The sequence below is a fragment of the Coenobita brevimanus genome, chromosome 87 (genome assembly GCF_032717465.1).
Source record: "Coenobita brevimanus isolate Jiangsu-jjx chromosome 87, ASM3271746v2, whole genome shotgun sequence".
Classification (NCBI taxonomy): domain Eukaryota; kingdom Metazoa; phylum Arthropoda; class Malacostraca; order Decapoda; family Coenobitidae; genus Coenobita; species Coenobita brevimanus.
Window position 1 is genome coordinate 13,778,081 of NC_137040.1, and position 17,416 is coordinate 13,795,496.

Below are 17,416 nucleotides of genomic sequence, written 5' to 3' on the forward strand. Positions count from 1 at the left end.
ACCTTCCTTCACCAACCTCTTTCTTTCCTTTTCTCTCTTACACAATTCTCCTCTTGGCTCCCCATCTTCCTGCTTTTCTGTCCTTGACTTTAACTGATAGAATAGTTTTGTTAGTTATAACCTTCCCTGTATCAAACAGCCGCGAAAGGACCAACAGGTGTGTTGCTGTTTGCTTTCCTTTGTACTCCTGTGCACTTCTCCCCTTCCCGCCTTACCTCCCCACCATCGTCATGTCTATCCACTTCCCACATCTCTCCAGGTACTTTTTCTCAATACACTTTTCCTCACTTCACCTTCCCTCTGTTCCCTCCTTCCTTCACCACCATTTCGTCCATTCTTTCCTCTCTCCTCCTGCCCTCCTATTGCTCCCGTACCTTCCTTCAGCCTCCCTCCTTCGCTTCGTCCTTCCAGCTTCCCTTTCTCCGTCCCCTTCCGTGCATTTCATTTGTGTCAAATTTCCTGGTGGTTGCATATCATTGCTATCTGCCTGCTCCTTTACTTCATCTCCCGGTCATGTCCCCGTCCTCCCTGTCCAACGCCTCCCTCCATTTCCTTCCTCCTTACTTCCCATCTTTCTCATCCTCCTTACTTCCCATCTTTTTCATCTTCTCTCTCCAGTTTCCTTCCCTTATCTTTCCTCCATTCTCTCCCTATCTTCTGTTTCCTACTCTCTTCCGCAATACAGTATTTTTTTCTTGGCGTCCCTTCCTTTTCCTTCATTTTGCTGTCCTTCTCATATTTATCATCTTTTTGTCTCCTCGTCCCTTCTTTTTCTACTCATGGTTCACAATCTTTTTTTCGTCGTCTCTTTTCCCTTTCGTCTCTTCATTTTTCCTTCATCTTTCCATTCCTTTTCTTTCTCTCGTACCATCTGTTCATTTTGTTTCTCATCTCTTCTCATTCTTTTCCTATCTTCCCATATCTTCCGTTTCCCATTCCTTATCATCTTCCCTTATCCATTTACTTTTGTCTCGTCCCATTTCTTTGTTTTCCTTCTCTTTCCAACTGTCCTTTTTTCCTTGCTTTTTCAGTTTTTCATTTCTCTTCTTTCTCTCCCATATCCTTTTTGCCTTCTGCTTTTATCTTCTTTTTCCTTGTTTCGTTCCTTCCCTTTTCTAACCCATTATTTCCTTTTCTAGATCCGTCATATTCAGTTACTTATATTTATTCTTATTTTCCATCTTTTACAATTTCTTCCCTCAGCCCTCCCACCATCACCTTCATCATTTTATTCTGTATTTCTTTATCCTTATATTAATTTCCTTCCTTATCCTTTTACTTGTTTCGTCTTCCATCCTCCATTAATCCGTGCTTTCCCTCCAGTCATTCCTTTCCCATTAATCTCATGCACTTTCTTTCCAGTCATTCCCTTTCCTTGTCACCCAATCACTTCTTTTCTCTTCACCCATTTTCCTATTTCCCTTCCCCTTCTCACTCTCCTTCATTTATGTGTCCTTTCATTCTCTTCCTACTGTATATTTCTCCCCTGCTTTTCCTTTCAGTTTTTGGTCTTTCCTTTGTCCCGCTACTCACCTTGCACCCCCCACCCCCCTTCCTTACATTATCGTTCTTATTTGCAGGCTTTTATTTTTCTTCTTCTTTCTTCATCTCTTATCCATTCTCTTACAGTTTGTTTCTCAGCCTAGGTCAACCATTTGTTCTGTTTATATCACGATGGATCTTGCCTCCAGTCATCATCATCATCATCACTGTACTAGTAGTGGTAGTAGAAACAGTAGTAGTAAAAATAGGTAGTAGTAGTTAGAGGAGGAGGATTTTGAGTGGTAGTATTAAATAGGAACAATAGTAAGATTGGCTTGGAAAATAAATGCAGGAATGGCTGTAATAGTTGTGGTACTGTTGATGGAGATGCTTATCTTAATAACTGCAGTAATAGTAGTAGTAGTCGTCGTAAGGTATATTTAAAGCTTCATAACGTTTTCATTACTACATATTGTCTTGGACTTGGTCGGAGCTTTCATTCTCATTTTTCATGTATTGGAAGAGTAATAGCACTTGCGTTAGTAGTAGTAGTAGTGGTAGCAGTAGTCGTTTCAGTGGTGGTTTTCCTCTTTGTGATGGTGGTGGTTGTGGTTGGAGGGAGTGTGTTGGATGGTAAGTTTGTGTAGAGGTCCAATATTGTCCTTTATAAAGCGGGGTAATGGTGCCTCAAGAATGGTCTCCTGGGCTGCTGGAATAACCCTCCTTCCTTCCCCACCCCCCTCTGTATCGGAAAGGGATCAGGATGCACCCGGGACCCCGACGTAATGCTGGTATTTAGGTGCTACTGCCCAGCCCCCACCCCTCCTTACCCCCATGTGCTTGCTGTCTTGTTCTCTCTCTCTCTCTCTCTCTCTCTCTCTCTCTCTCTCTCTCTCTCTCTCTCTCTCTCTCTCTCTCTCTCTCTCTCTCTCTCTCTGTTAATATACCGTATAATATACTCGTCTGTCTGTTGGTTTTCAAATCCTCCTCGTCCTCCTCCTCCACCTCGTCTTTTCTTGTTTCTCTGTGTCCGTGTTCTTGCCATGTCTTGCCCCATGTGTTGTCCCTCTCCCCCGTGGCGGTGCAGTCACGCCACTGCATATTGTGCACACACATATACCCACACCACATACACTCCCTCTCTCACTGCACCGATACACACACACCCGCACACGTTGTTTTTTTCTTTTTCAGAAAAGCGGAAATCGGAGTTTGAACACATACATACGTACATACATACATACTCTATTTTTACTTACCAACCTCCTTATCTTGTTTTTATGCAAAAAAAAAAAAAAAAAAAAAGCTGGAAGCCTACCTACCGACCAACATACTTATTTACTTACATGGATGCTTATATACAATGCATGTATTCACACACACACACACACACACACACACACACACACACACACACACACACACACACACACACACACACACACACACACCACTAACACAGGGTACATGTTGGGCGTTAATGAGGGTCATAATAATTATCATAATAATCATGAGCGTCAAAAACAGTTGTGCCATTATCATTTTTAACGTCGCCATAATTTCCATCAGGCGTTACTACGGTGTGAAGTATTGTTGTTATGTGTATTCATAAATATGACTAAATTTACAAATAATTTTTCTTGTATGTAATTACACACTCATAAGTACCTTTGCTATTGTTATCGGTATTATCATTAATTTTATTTTTGTTCAGATATCCATCATTATCCTTATTAACAATCGTGTTTACTGTAGCACATCATCATGATCATTATTATCACGAGTTTTTTGCTAGTCAGTACCACAGCGACAATCACCACCACCAACTTCATCATCATCATTATCACAGAACAATTATAACCATGAAAGGTGTGTGGGTGGGACGGGGGTAATGGGAAGGGAGAGAAGGAGGCAGGGGATGGGGAGGGAGAGGTTTTAGTGGAGGTAGAGGGAGAGAGTGGGTGTAATGGAGGGATGGAGAGGGAGTGGGTATAATAGAGGGAGGGGGAGGGAGTGGGTGTAATGGAGGGAGGGGGAGAGAATGGGTGATATGGAGGGATGGGGAGGGATTGGGTATAATAGAGGGAGAGGAAGGGAGTGGATATAATGGAGGAGGAGGAGGAGGGAGTGGGTATAATGGACAGAAGGGTGCAATGGAAAGGGAGGGAGGGATGCACGGGAAGGGGAGAGATGAACAGAAGGAGGGAGAGAATGAGTGTAATAGAGTGGAAATGTTAGAGGGAGGAGGGGGTGCAAGATGGCGGGGAGGGGAAGGAATGCAAGGGAGGATAGACAGGTGGAAAGGGTAAACGAGGGGAAGGGAAAGTGTAAGAGAGGGGAGAGAGGAATAATGGAAGGGAGGGAGAGGCGAAAGGGAGGGGAAAGGTTATACCAGAGGGAGGAGTGCAGCAAAAATGTGGATTCTACAACGCCTGTATCAGTGAATGATTTGCATACCACCAGTCAGGGAAATAGGCGCATATTAGGCTTGACGGGAGGGGGGAGGAGGGGATGATGTGGTAGGGGCTGTGGAGGAGAAGGGAAAAGTCTGAGAAACATGGATAGAGGAGGAGTGGGGCAGGGGAGAGGGGATGGTATAGGTCAGATGGAGAGGGGAAGAAGTGAGAGAAGCAGCGATGAAAGAGCAAGACAGGATGGGGACAGGGGATGCAGTGTGTTAGACGAGGGGATGCAGTGTGTTAGACGAGGGGGAGGAGGGGGACTTTAGGGATGCAGAGATAGAAGAGGGAAGGGGGATAGAGAGAGGAGAGGAGAGACGAGGAGACTTGTTAGAAGGAGACTGGGAAGGGTTAAGAGAAACAGAGAGGAGGAAGAGAGGATTGAAGGGAGAGGAGGAGTTGCGTTAGAAAGGGAAGGGTAGGAAAGCAGGGATAGCGGAGTATGAGGAGAAGAACAGAGAGAGAGAGCGAGAGAGAGAGAGTTAAGTAGACTAGCTGCAAATGAAATAAGGAAGACAGAGCAGACCAACGGAGAACGAATATGTGACATGGCAGAAATGAAAATATGGAAAAATGGACTAAAGGAGGTGAAGTTTAAGAGGGAAAGCAGAGAAAGAAGAAAGGAAAAGTCGGGGAATGGCAAAGTTTGAAGTGGAGAGAATTTTTGTTTCAGTTAAAAGTCCTGTCTCGGTATATTTTATTTTCATTCAGAACTTTTCTGTACCAAACCCGCTTGTTAAAATAGCCCAGACAATTTCTTGTTTTTAATAAAACCATTATTTAAATTTGCCGTTCTACTTCATTATCATGATCATCCTAACCCAGTTTTCTACAGTTTTTAAATATATTAATACCCGGTAGTATTCAGATATCGTCGTCGTTGTCGTCGTCGTCGTCTTTCTCAGCCAAAGTTTGGATGCGCAGGACTCAGAAGCAAGGAAAGTACGAAGTGGGAGACCTGTCAACGGCATGCTCAGTATAATGGGCCACACAGTTAGCCACACATCAATTTTACTTTGTTTTGTACGTGTGACATTTTGCACATCTTTGTATTTTCTTTGCAGATGAGGATCGAGAAACAGGAAATTTGTATAAGAGAATAACATCAAAGTGCCCGGTGAAATGAGGTACACCTGTAGTCATTATGCAGGGCTCCGGAATTCTCTTTCATTTATAACGGAATTATATTAGCTATCATTCCTTGATGTTTAGTGTTAACGCATATATATATATATATATATATATATATATATATATATATATATATATATATATATATATATTACTCACACTTAGCTGAATACAAATGTCTGATATTTGTTGCAATGGAATGCTAGTTATTGGGCCGTGTTAATTATGATAGTATGTATTTTCTCAGGATCCTGTCTGGCGTTAGTTGTGAAAGAATAATTACCAGTGTTTTTTCATTCATAAGTGGTGTAATGCCTTCTAAAATGTTCTCAACTTTTCTCAACAAATTTTTGTAGTGTCTGGTTACAGGACTACTTTTATGTGGCATTTTTTTGGCTTACCTATTAACGTTTAATAATGTTCCGGTTTCCTTTATAACGTTATGAATCAGCCTTCTATGATATACCCACCTTCCCATGACAAGGTGCTGTAATACACTGTACGTAGTATATTTTATGGCCCTTTTTAGCCTCTTCACTCCGATTTCGCATTTTTTTCGTATTATTCTCGCTGTCTCCTGAGTTTTTATTTTTATTTTTTTAACTTTGGAACGGTTTCATATGCTGAAGGAATGAGCGGATGCCACATTAATTCCTTCTCATTTGAAATATCGTTTCTGTTCTAAATAAAACCGCAAGTCTGGAGATAAGAGTAATACAGTCTAAAGTACTCCATCATAGTAGAGGTGCCGAATTGAAGCCTTGTCATAAGTATAGAAGTATATCCAGACGTCCCTCAATAGGTTTATAATGTTCCCGGTTTCCTGAACATTATTTGGTTTAGTATTTCAAGCCTTCCTTAGCTTTGTTTACGCCATTACTCCTATTAAAACATTCTGCATTATTTCAGTATATCATCAATTTCAGTCCCCAGCTTCATTACCATAAAAATAATGTGAGTTAACGCCTTCTGTCGGATTTTTTATAGTTTTATAGGAAGACGTCCTGGAAATGATGGGGTTGAAATGTATGTGTTCATAATTTCCTATACCTGTGTTTTGTTTTGTTATTCCTAACACCACCAGCGAAAGTATTGAAAGTGGAGCTTCATGTACAGCTGTATCAGAGGGTGATTATGGTACTGAGATAGACTGTATTAGAATTAACAGCTTATCCAGAAGTCTGAAGGAAATGTATGAAAAATATGTAATGTACTTATCTGCCGAGGGTGTTTAGAGATTAAATGCTCATCTAGTAGGGAATACTATTGGTACTCTTTGACCATTTCAGTACAGTGAAGTTTTGTGTCTTGTAGCCACCGACAGGCGATTGTGTTCAGCATAATGGAGACACGGCGCAGTGAAGGGGATAAGGGAGACCATTCTTGTCTCCCTCAAGGCGAGAGGTTTTTCATAATCTCATGACCTGAAGAATACTCGTTCCGTAGCTGCATGAAGAGACAAATGACGTCCACAAACCGCAGGAATGGACCTCATAGTCTAAGATAAGGTATTCTAAATGTATTAACCAGTTCAGCCAGAAACGCCGTTTATATTGTTGCCGCTTTGACTCAGTGTTATTTAACTTTTAGAGCATTCATATAATAAAGGGCTTAATGAAGACAATACCTCACAAACGCCAGTTCGAAATGTCTCTCCTGAGCTGAATCGAGTATTGATAACAAGAATGGAAAAAATGCATTCAGACGGTGGGCGATGGCGCCGTATGAGTGACGTGTGAGAATGTGGCTCCCTCCAGCGACGTGACAAAAACAGTAAAGAGAGAGAGAGAGACAGAGAGAGAATTTTCTGTAGGTTCTAGTGGGACAAAAATGGTTTCTCTCTCTCTCTTTCTCTCTCTCTCTCTCTCTCTCTCTCTCTCTCTCTCTCTCTCTCTCTCTCATATATATATATATACAGGGTATGTCTATCTGTCTGATTGTCCATCTCTTTTTACACACACACACACACACACACACACACACACACACACACACACACACACACACAGCCATGCCCCCGTAACCCACATGCAAGGCCCTCCAGGTGAGACAGGAGGAAGGGGATCGATCGAAGCCGGAACCCAGGCGCTGACAGGAGAGAGAGAGAGAGAGAGAGAGAGAGAGAGAGAGAGAGAGAGAGAGAGAGAAAGAGAGAGAGAGAAGAAGAAGAAGAAGAAGAATTGGCTGTCAGCAAGTAGGAAGGTAGATAGATGGATAGGTTGGTGAAGAAATAGGTAGTTAGAAAAACAGTAACGAGGTAGGAATGGATAGACTGACTGATGACACGACCAAAGAGATAGACAGATAGATAGATATATAATTGGGACGATAGATTGGTGGGTAGATCAGTGAAGGGTTAGGCAGGTGACTGGTTGGATGGATAGCTGGTTGAGTGATAGATAGGTAGGTAAATAGTTGAGTCTGTAAAACATCAGGTAGTTGGATAGATGGGTAGGCAGATAGACAAAGTGAAAAATAAATAATCAGATTGATGAATCATTGAAGAGTTAGGTTCAGTAGGTAGTATGATTAGGTGGCTAGATAGATAGGCAGATAGATACATAGACTCATAGATGATACCCTGAGGAGAGAGAAAAGATAGATAAATAAAGTTCTGTTGGTAGGTAGCTGTATGGATAGCTAGTTACATTGATATATAGATGAGATAAGATTAAAATTCATTAGATAGATAGTAAGTAGATGAATAGGCAGATAAATAGGTAGGTAGGATTATAAGGGGAAAATTATTTGATGGACAGAATGAAGATACATGTGAAAACAAGATAGATAGAAGACTGATAGATAGGTAGACAAATATATTAACACTCCCAGGCTCCTCCACTTACACAAAACTCAGTAGAAAATAATGAAGAAAAATTGTAAGTAAAAATAAAGAAGAAACGACCATGAAACAAAATAAACCAACAGACTGGCAGAAGATAGCTAAATAGATATGACTTGTTTATTTACAGATAGATAATACGAACCAATAGATATAAGTTGTAGATGCCCAGATAGATAACACGAGCCAAGTAGATATAAGTTGCGGATGTCCAGATAGATAACACAAGCTAAATAGATATAAGTTGTAGATGTCCAGATAAATAATAAAGGTTTGTTAAAAGTTAGATAGCGTGGGGACATGGTTATATTATCGATATCACAAGGAAGTTTGTAGGCTAACCATGCAAGATTTATGTTGTGTGTATAGGAGAAGGGCGCGTGTGTGAGAAGTTATATGGGTGAAGGTTATAAACTCCAACTTCTTATAATCTACTCCAGTTATAGGCTCCTTATATAACCCCTTCCACTACATGGTTTCTGTTTTGCTGTCATGTTACTTTGGTTTATTATGCTCTTAATCCGTTCGCTAGATAGATAGTTTTTTGTATTTCATTCTTGCTGATACCAGACGAGTTTATTCACCCTAGAAAGGACCTCTCGCATTGAAGGGGTTATTGAAATCTGTCTTGAGGTTAATAAAGACGCATGGAGGTTGAAAACAAAATAGAGTGTATCATCGGAGTGAATGGGTTAAACTTGTGTAAATAGAGAATCAGTCTTACTGTTGATGTCAAGACCGAAGATCTGTGTGGTCTGTGTATCTGTGTAACTTTTCGTTGAAATTTGATCTCTTGTTTCTTTTATTTCTTCATGCTTACATTCTCCCCTTATTTTTTCTTTTCTCTTTTATCTTCTCCCGCATTTTTCCTTTTCCTCCCTTTCATTTTTTCTCTTCCATTTTTTTCCTTTTCCTCCCCTTCATTTTTTCTCTTATCTTCCCCCACTTTTTCCGTTTCCTCTCCTTCATTGTTTATTCTCTTTTATCTTCCCCCCTTTTGTCCGTTTCCTCCCCTTCACCTGACTCCCCCTTTTCTATTCTTATCCCTTTCTTTTCTCCTTTGCTCTTGTAATTTTCTTAATTATCTTGTCTTGCCCCTCCGCCCCTGTCGTCTTTTCGATTCCTTTCGTGTTTTTCATCTTTTTATTTATTTTTCTTCCTTCCGTTACCTGTCATGTTCCCTCATAACATCTCTGTTCTGTTATCTTCCTTTCCAGCTCTTATCCTTATATGTTTCTCTCTTTTCACCTTTTTCCTTTCCTTTCCATTCATTTCCAATCTTCTTTTTCTCTTTTCTTTTTCCCCTCTTGTATTGTCTTCTTTCGCTCGTATTGATTTGTTCTTTCCTTGCCTAGTTTTGTATTTAAGTATTTCACATTCTGTGAAGTTCCTTTTAATATTGTAGATATTATTATTATTATTTTTTTTTTTGGGGGGGGGGAGAAGATCTACTGTAGAAGCCTGGCATTCTAAAACCTTTCGAGATACAAACTTGAGACTTTCAGGAGTGATATATCTTGGCTGCAGGCTTCTTTTGGCACAAAAAATTTTTTTCCTAGCACTAACGCTGCACTAGCGAGCTTTGTTTGTTTGTTTGTTTTTTCAAGATTTGCACGCCCGTGTAGCAAAAACTGCTGAATCGACTGCATTGCAAATGTTCCAGTGCTTAGTCGTCAACATATATTAGTGCATCTGGGTATTGATATTGAGATCCAACAAACATTTTTTGAGGTATTGAGGAAAATCAGAATGGCCGCCTCATGCCTGAAAGTGCTAAATCAGAACGTATTCGGCCGATTTTTACCAAACTCGGTGGAAATGTAGTGGGTCATGAGTGAACATGATCTGCATAGTATGAATGATCTTGACCTTGATCTCAAGGTCACCGGTCAAGATCCATGAAAATTCATGAGTCAGGCAGTGATAACAAAGGATTTTCATCTGGACAGAGGAGGTCTTTGAGCATTGCTTTAGCAGTTCCAGAATTCTAGTTTATTATTGTTAGTTTCTTTCCCGTTTCCTCTTCTGTGTTATGTGTTTTTTCATTCTTTTCTCTCTCTACCCTCTTCTCACTTTTTTCCCCTTTTAGTTGCATTTACCTCCTCCTCTTGCATACACTTTCCCCTCCTTTCTCTTTTCTCTTCTCCTGTCCTCTTACCTCCCCTCCTCTCCTCTTCCCTCTCCTTTCCTCCTTTTTCCTCCCGTCCTCTCCCCTTGTCTCCCTTATGTCCTCTTCCCTTCCCTCGCCTCCTCTCCTCTTCCTACGCCTCCTTTTCTCTTCGCTCACCTCTTCTTCTGTTCCCTCCCCTCCCCTCTCCTCCCCACCTCTCCCCTCTTCCCTCCCCTCCTCTCATCTCCTTTCCCCTCCTCCCTCCCCTCCTCACCTCGTCCCTTCCCTCCTCTCCTCTTCCGTCCCCCTCTTCCCTGTCCAATAAGTATGGACTTCACTACTGAATATTTCTAGTATTCATCTTCTTTGTCACGTCAGCATGAATACTTGCTTTGTACGTCTGTGTTTGGGAGAACAGGTGAGTGGACAGACAGACATATAGATCGATCGGTACATAGTAAGAGAGAGAGAGAGACAGACAGACAGACAGAGAAATTATATACAGGGAAATGAAGATAGATTAACGAAGAATTAACAGAGTGGTAACTTATATATCCACATGTGTAATAAAAACACAGAGTACTGTAAGCATTTCGTTGTAGCACCTCTGAAGCCACTGAAAATAGTTTGTATAAATAATCGTTACACTAAACACAGACATGCGAAAACAGTGTGTTGCATAAAAAACAGCCGCTGTTTTTGGTCATGGAGTGGAAATACTAATCTGTTTATAGGGTTGGGTATTTGTAGACCGCTGTTTATGCATATACGTTTGTTTTTTTTGTGGGAAGAGTGTATTTTTAACGTGTCTGGAACGGAGTATTGACAGGACAGAGAGAGAGAGAGAGAGAGAGAGAGCGAGAGAGAGAGAGAGAAAGGGGGGGGGTGAAGCGGTCAGAACAAGAGGCAAATTGGTCTAGAGAGACGGACAGACCTGCAAACAAATAATGGAACTTAACAGAATTAACTACGGAGATCACTGTAGGCATTCCGACAGAGACAGGGTGCGTCAAAGATAGATAGAGAGGAAGAACACAGAGTTAGTCAGACGAGAAAAATCGACGCAAATACATAGAGTAGTTAAACGGACATACATAATACAAATTGGAGACTCACGGACAGACAGACAGGCAGGTACGTAAACAGGAGAGAGACGGTCACGCCAGATACATTCACCAGAGTTAGAGAGCCTTTGTAGTGACAGACTTGGACTTAAAGATTGATAAACAGATAGGCAAGGTGATATACAGAAAATAGGGCGTTCAGACAAAAACACATTCACAGAGACAGACATACGGACTGACAGAATATGTAGATAATATATAGACAGACATTCAGATAAACAGACAGACAGGTGCAGAGAGAAGGGCAAGCAGAAAAAGAAATTAATAGATAGACAGGCATTCGAACAAACAGGCAGCGACAGACAGACATTCAGGGATATAAAATGGCATATGGACGGAAACTGACATTGGGTAGAGTGGCAGACCAGTAGGCGAAGCTTACAGTAGACAGACGGACAGACGGTGATTCAAACAAACAGATAAATAAGCAAAAAAACAGAGACAGCAACATTGGGTAGGATGGCAGAGTTATGAGCAATGTACAAGGAGATAGACAGACATTTCAGACAAACTGACAGTCAAACAGTGAAACCAAAGGACAAACAGACAAACAAGGATTCGGACAGACAGACAGGCGGGCTGAAGGACAGAGAAGTGGCAACATTGGATGAGGTGGCAGTAATAAGCATGACTGATAGACGGGCAGGAGGGGTTTAGGAAGACAGATCGAAGGTTAAATAAAGAAACGGAAACAGGAGGCCGGATGGTAGTAGAAATATACGAGGATTCGGACACACAGACAGACAAACAGACAGGATTCAGACATGACAGAAAGGCAAACGTAGAGCAACGATGGGTGGGGTGGCATAGGACTGAGCGAGACTGTCGACACTGACTTTGAGAGACAGTCCGATAGATAACTAGAGAAATAGATATGCAGAGATAGGCAGCCACGGATGTACAAGGATTCAGACATTCAGAGAGGCCCACAGACTCATAGCTAGTAGACAGCAACAGTAAGTAGAGTTGCAGCAAAATAATGAGCAAGACAGACAGTCATGGTTTCAGAGAGCGTTTATGTATGTGTGTGTGTGTGTGTGTGTGTGTGTGTGTGTGTGTGTGTGTGTGTGTGTTTGTGTGTGTGTGTGTGTGTGTGTGTGTGTGAGAGAGAGAGAGAGAGAGAGAGAGAGAGAGAGAGAGAGAGAGAGAGAGAGAACGTGTAACGATTGAAGGGGGTGTCCCACAGAAAGGCACTTCTGTGGCGAAGCTAATGTCTATGTTGATGGCATTAGGGAGAAATTTGCCCTCCCGCCCTGGATTGGTGGCAGAGAGAGAGAGATGGGGAGTATGGCTGGAAATTTTGGAGACAGAAAGGGACGTGGGAGGAGGGAGAGAGGCAAAATGGGAGAGAAAGTAAGTGTGGATTGGATGGAGTGAGAGGAATGGGAGTGGGTAGGGAAGATTTGGAATGTGGTTATGGTGGTGTAAAAGGAAGTGACGAGGGAGTGGACTGTTGTTGTGGAGGACTGAGGGGGAGTGAGGGAGGAGCGGCAGTGTTGTATCGATGTATTGAGGATGAGAGAATGTAGGAGTGGGATTGGAGAAGAATTTATGTAGAGTGGAAGGAAATTGGAGGCAGCAAGAGATAGGGAGAGATTTGAGAGGTAAGATGGTAGAGGAAAATGGGAGAAAGTAGAGTTGGGATTTTGTTGGAGGAAGAGGAGCTAGGAGAGTAGCGGGATATATATATATATATATATATATATATATATATATATATATATAAAATATATCAGCAGCAGCAGCCATATATATCAGCAGCAGCAGCCGTTTGAGTATCCACTGCAGGACCCGCCTTTCCCGACCGAAGTCGGGACGATACAGCCAATGTATCTCTACCAAGTGGCTTAGGCTGTCTAGTAGAGATTGTATTTTTTTTTTTTTTTTTTTTTATGCGAGGAAGAAGGAACCAAAGGCCATGAGCCCGCAGTAACAGTTCCCTCCAAGAGAAAAACAAAATACAATAGAGAGCCAAATTCAAGATCCGATCATTTTGAGATGCCTGGATACACTGCGTTTGAAAGACTGGAGATCATAGGCAGGAGGAAATACAGACAGAGGGAGACAGTTCCAGAGCTGACCTGTTGCATGAATGAAAGACAGGGAGTAACGGTTAACTCTTGCATTAGAGAGTTGGACAGAAAAGGGATGAGAGTTTGCTGCCAGACGGGTGCTACGCGCCCGTCGTAGAGGTGGAGGAATGCAAGCAGACAGTTCAGAGGAGCAGTGACCATTAAAGTAGCGATAGAAAAGAGATAAAGATGCAACAGTGCGGCGAAGAGACAGAGGTTGAAGGGAGTCAGTAAGAGGAGGAGAGTTAATGAGACGAAAAGCCTTTGACTCCACCCTATTGAGAAGAGCTGTATGTGGGAGCCTCCCCACACATGAGAGTTGTACTCACACAGGGGCGGATAAAACCCCTGTATAGAGTCAACAATTGTGCAGGGGTAAAGAAAGAGCGGAGTCAGCTTAGCACACCCAATCTCTTGGAAGCAGATTTTACAAGAGATGTAATATGATCTTTCCAAGATAAGTCCCGAGTAAATGAAACCCCAAGCATGTTCAAGGATGATGCAGGATTAATCTGAATATTATTAAACATTAGTGGGTATACCTGTGGAAGATTTTGTCGGGTTGATAGGTGTAAGAACTGAGTCTTAGAAGCATTAAAGACAACCATATTATTTTTACCCCAGTCAGAGATATGAGCCAAGTCAGACATTAGGTGTGCCATAGCCTCATCCCTTGTTTCTTGAAGTAACTGTTGAGATGGGCGTTGCGGGAACCGAATGGAAAGGTGAAGGATGGAGTCATCAGCGTATGAGTGGATAGGGTTAGATGTACAGCTTAGAAGATCATTGATGAATAAAAGGAAGAGAGTTGGTGATAGGACAGAGCCCTGAGGAACACCACTGTTGATAGATCTAGGAGAAGAACGATGGCCGTCTACAACAGCAGCTATAGAACGACCAGAAAGGAAGCTAGCGATAAGGTACAGATAGAAGGATAGAAACCGTAGGAGGGCAGTTTGGAAATTAAAGATTTGTGCCAGACTCGATCGAAAGCCTTTGAGATGTCAAGTGCAATGGCAAAGCTTTCGCCAAAGTCCCGAAAGGAGGATGACCAGGAGTCTGAAAGGTAGGTGAGAAGATCGCCAGTGGAGCGTCCCTGACGGAACCCATACTGACGATCGGAAAGAAGGTTGTGATAGGAAAGATGCCTTAAAATTTTTTATTAAGAATTGACTCGAAAACTTTTGTAATACAGGACGTTAAAGCAATTGGACGATAGTTGGAGGGTTGGGAGTGGTCACCCTTCTTTGGGACTGGCTGAATGAGAGCAAACTTCCAGCAAGAAGGAAAGGTACAAGTTGACAGACAAAGGCGAAATAGTTTGCCTAGGCAGGGTGTAAGCACAGAAGCACAGTTTTTGAGAACAACAGGAGGGACCCCATCAGGCCCATATGCCTTGTTAGTACTGAGGCCAGTAATGGCAGAAAATACATCAACTGAAGAAATTTTAATGTCAGCCATGAGGAAGTCAGAGGGGGGAAGTGATGGAGGAACAGCACCGGAATCGTCTAAGGTGGAATTGGAGGAGATTGTATGTAGGGTGAGAAGTGCTTGTTAGTGTAATTGTCGTGTTGGAGTGGCTTTGGATGTGTATGTAGGCTGTGAACCAAGTGTAATCGGCCCGCGCAAGCCGACTGGGTGCAAGCATACTTTATAGTAAACGACACTGGTTCAACCACAGCACCCCTGGTGTCCGCCAGTGTAGTACGTGGGCGGGTGAACACTCCCAAAGTTTATTACCCTGGCGGGGCGCGAACCCTGGCTCACCCGTGTATGAAACGCACACTCTACCACTGTATATATATATATATATATATATATATATATATATATGTATGCATTTTGAAGGGGGGGGGGACGGATGGAGATGGCGATATTGAGAGTAGGAGAGGGGCAGAAGGGAAGTGGGGAGAGAGGGGAGTGAGTTTTTGGTAGCTGAGTGCAAGATAGGGAAGAAGCGGAGTACAGTATAGATGTTATGGTGGTATGGGGTAAGGTTACAGGCAGGAAGGTGGGAGCAAAGAGAAGTGGAAATTTTATGAACAAGGTGGGGAGTTTGGCTTTGTTGAGGGAGGGCGAGATATAGAAGGAATGGAGGAAAATAATATTGGTGGGATAGGACGAGACTGCGGCTAGGAGAGGTGGGGGGAGGAGGGGATAGAGAATTTGGATAAGTTGGGAGGAGGCAAGAGTGGTTGTGGGTGAGGTAGGGGAGAAGTGGAGTAGAACTGTTGTGGTGGGATTGGGTTAGATTTTGAGAATGAGAGGGAAGAGGAAAGGCGAGAGACTTCGTTGCCATAATAATAATATCCGTATTTGATTTTTGCAGTCTGCACACGATTTTACTCAGCTTAAGAGAGTTTTCCAAATGGGGGTAGTAATAACCTTCGTTAACCTTTTCAGTTCTTGGCCATGTTTAATGAAAATGTCCTCAAGTAAGAGAAAATAACTATAAACGTCTGGAAGAAATAATTAAAAAAAAAAAAAAAAGTGTCATAATGAAGGGGCCAAGGGAAACGGGGATGGAGAGAATTGGATGTTCGGTGGGAGAGAACAAGATTGCGAGTAGAAAGGAGGAAAGAAAGGGAGAGGTGGAAGAAGAGTAGTGGAGAAGGAAGTAAGTGTGGGAATGGTGAGGGAAGGAGAAAGTCTGAGAACTAGTAGAGGGAGAGGAAACTGCGGGGGTGGATTAGGAGGATGGTGATGGGATGGTGTGATGGAGACGGTGGCAGGAAATAATCACTGCAGTATAATGGCGCCTTTTCTGTTATTTTATTCTGACTACGACTACGTTACGGCTTAGGAGAGACCCTTGATAGTGAAGAGGTTAGGAACATTCAAGGAAAAGTTTGGAGTGTGATGGTGGTGGTATAATGCATTCGTGTTGCGTAATGTTGATTTTTTTTATTCAACCTCTTCAGTACATTGACGTCTGTTGATATATTGTTGCTGCTGCCGGACGATATTTTTCGTCATTGGGGAGACCTCAGACCGACAGGGATTGCTAGCTTAACCCCTCCCGATCTGAAAAATTTCATCCTGGCAGAATAAAATCGTCTGGAGGTCGCAAGAATTTAATTAAACCAGGGCGTCACGGTACTGAAAAGAAAACAGAGGTGGAGAGAGAGAGAGAGAGAGAGAGAGAGAGAGAGAGAGAGAATAGGGCTAATAATAGAGTTAGAATAGATGGTGTTGGTGTAATGCTCTGATGCAGTAAGACATGATGAGAGCAAATGTTGTGTAATTACCACTTGACTAATGACTCTACGAACTATGCTGATTGCTGTCCGCTTGTCTTGTTTAATGGAGGTGGGTAGTTTGGGTCGCTGGGGTTGTGCTGCAACGTACGAGTTCGATAGACAGAAAATAAATAGATTGTGAGGGAACTATGTCTTTTATCAGAGTTCAGTGAGATGGAGAGGTAGTTTTAGATAGACTGAAATTACGCTTTATCTCTTTCTAGCCAGGCATGAGTTAATAGATATACTGAGATGGAGGCGGGCGCTTGCTTGATAGATAGATAAATATATTGTGATGGAGATTTATCACTTTCCAGCAGGCAGGAATTCGCTAGATGGATAAACAGATAGATGGCTACATAGATAGACAGATTGTGATGGCGTTTTGTCTATTTCCACCAGGCAAGCGTTAAATAGATAGAGTGTTAGACTGGATACATAAATAGTAGTAGACTGCGACGGTGCTTTGTATATTTTAGCCAGCCTATAAATTTTTGTATTGGTGGAAGGAGTTGGACTGATAGACGTAGATAGATTGGATAGATAATGGTGGAGTATATCTGTTTCCAGATGCTTGCAGTTTTTTTTTTTTTTTTTTTTGAAGGCGGCGGAAATTCGATAGATAGATATAAATAGATTGATTTTTTTTCTGTTTCCAGATAGCTAAGACTTGGACAGATAGACACACATAGATAAATTGTGATTGAATTTTATTTCTTCTTATACTTGCATTCCTTCAGTATGATGGGCACGCAGCTCCCGTGTAACTGCACACTCTCATCCCTTCTCTGTCAAACTATTTCAGAAGCTAACCGATGCTCTTATAGTCTTTGATCCATGCAAGTGGTCAACTCCGGACCTGTCTCCCATAGCCTGCCTTGCTCACTGTCAGTTACTTCCAGTTTGTTAAAGGCAATACGTCTCGTCGTCTTGAAGAAAACAGATCATGATTTTGAC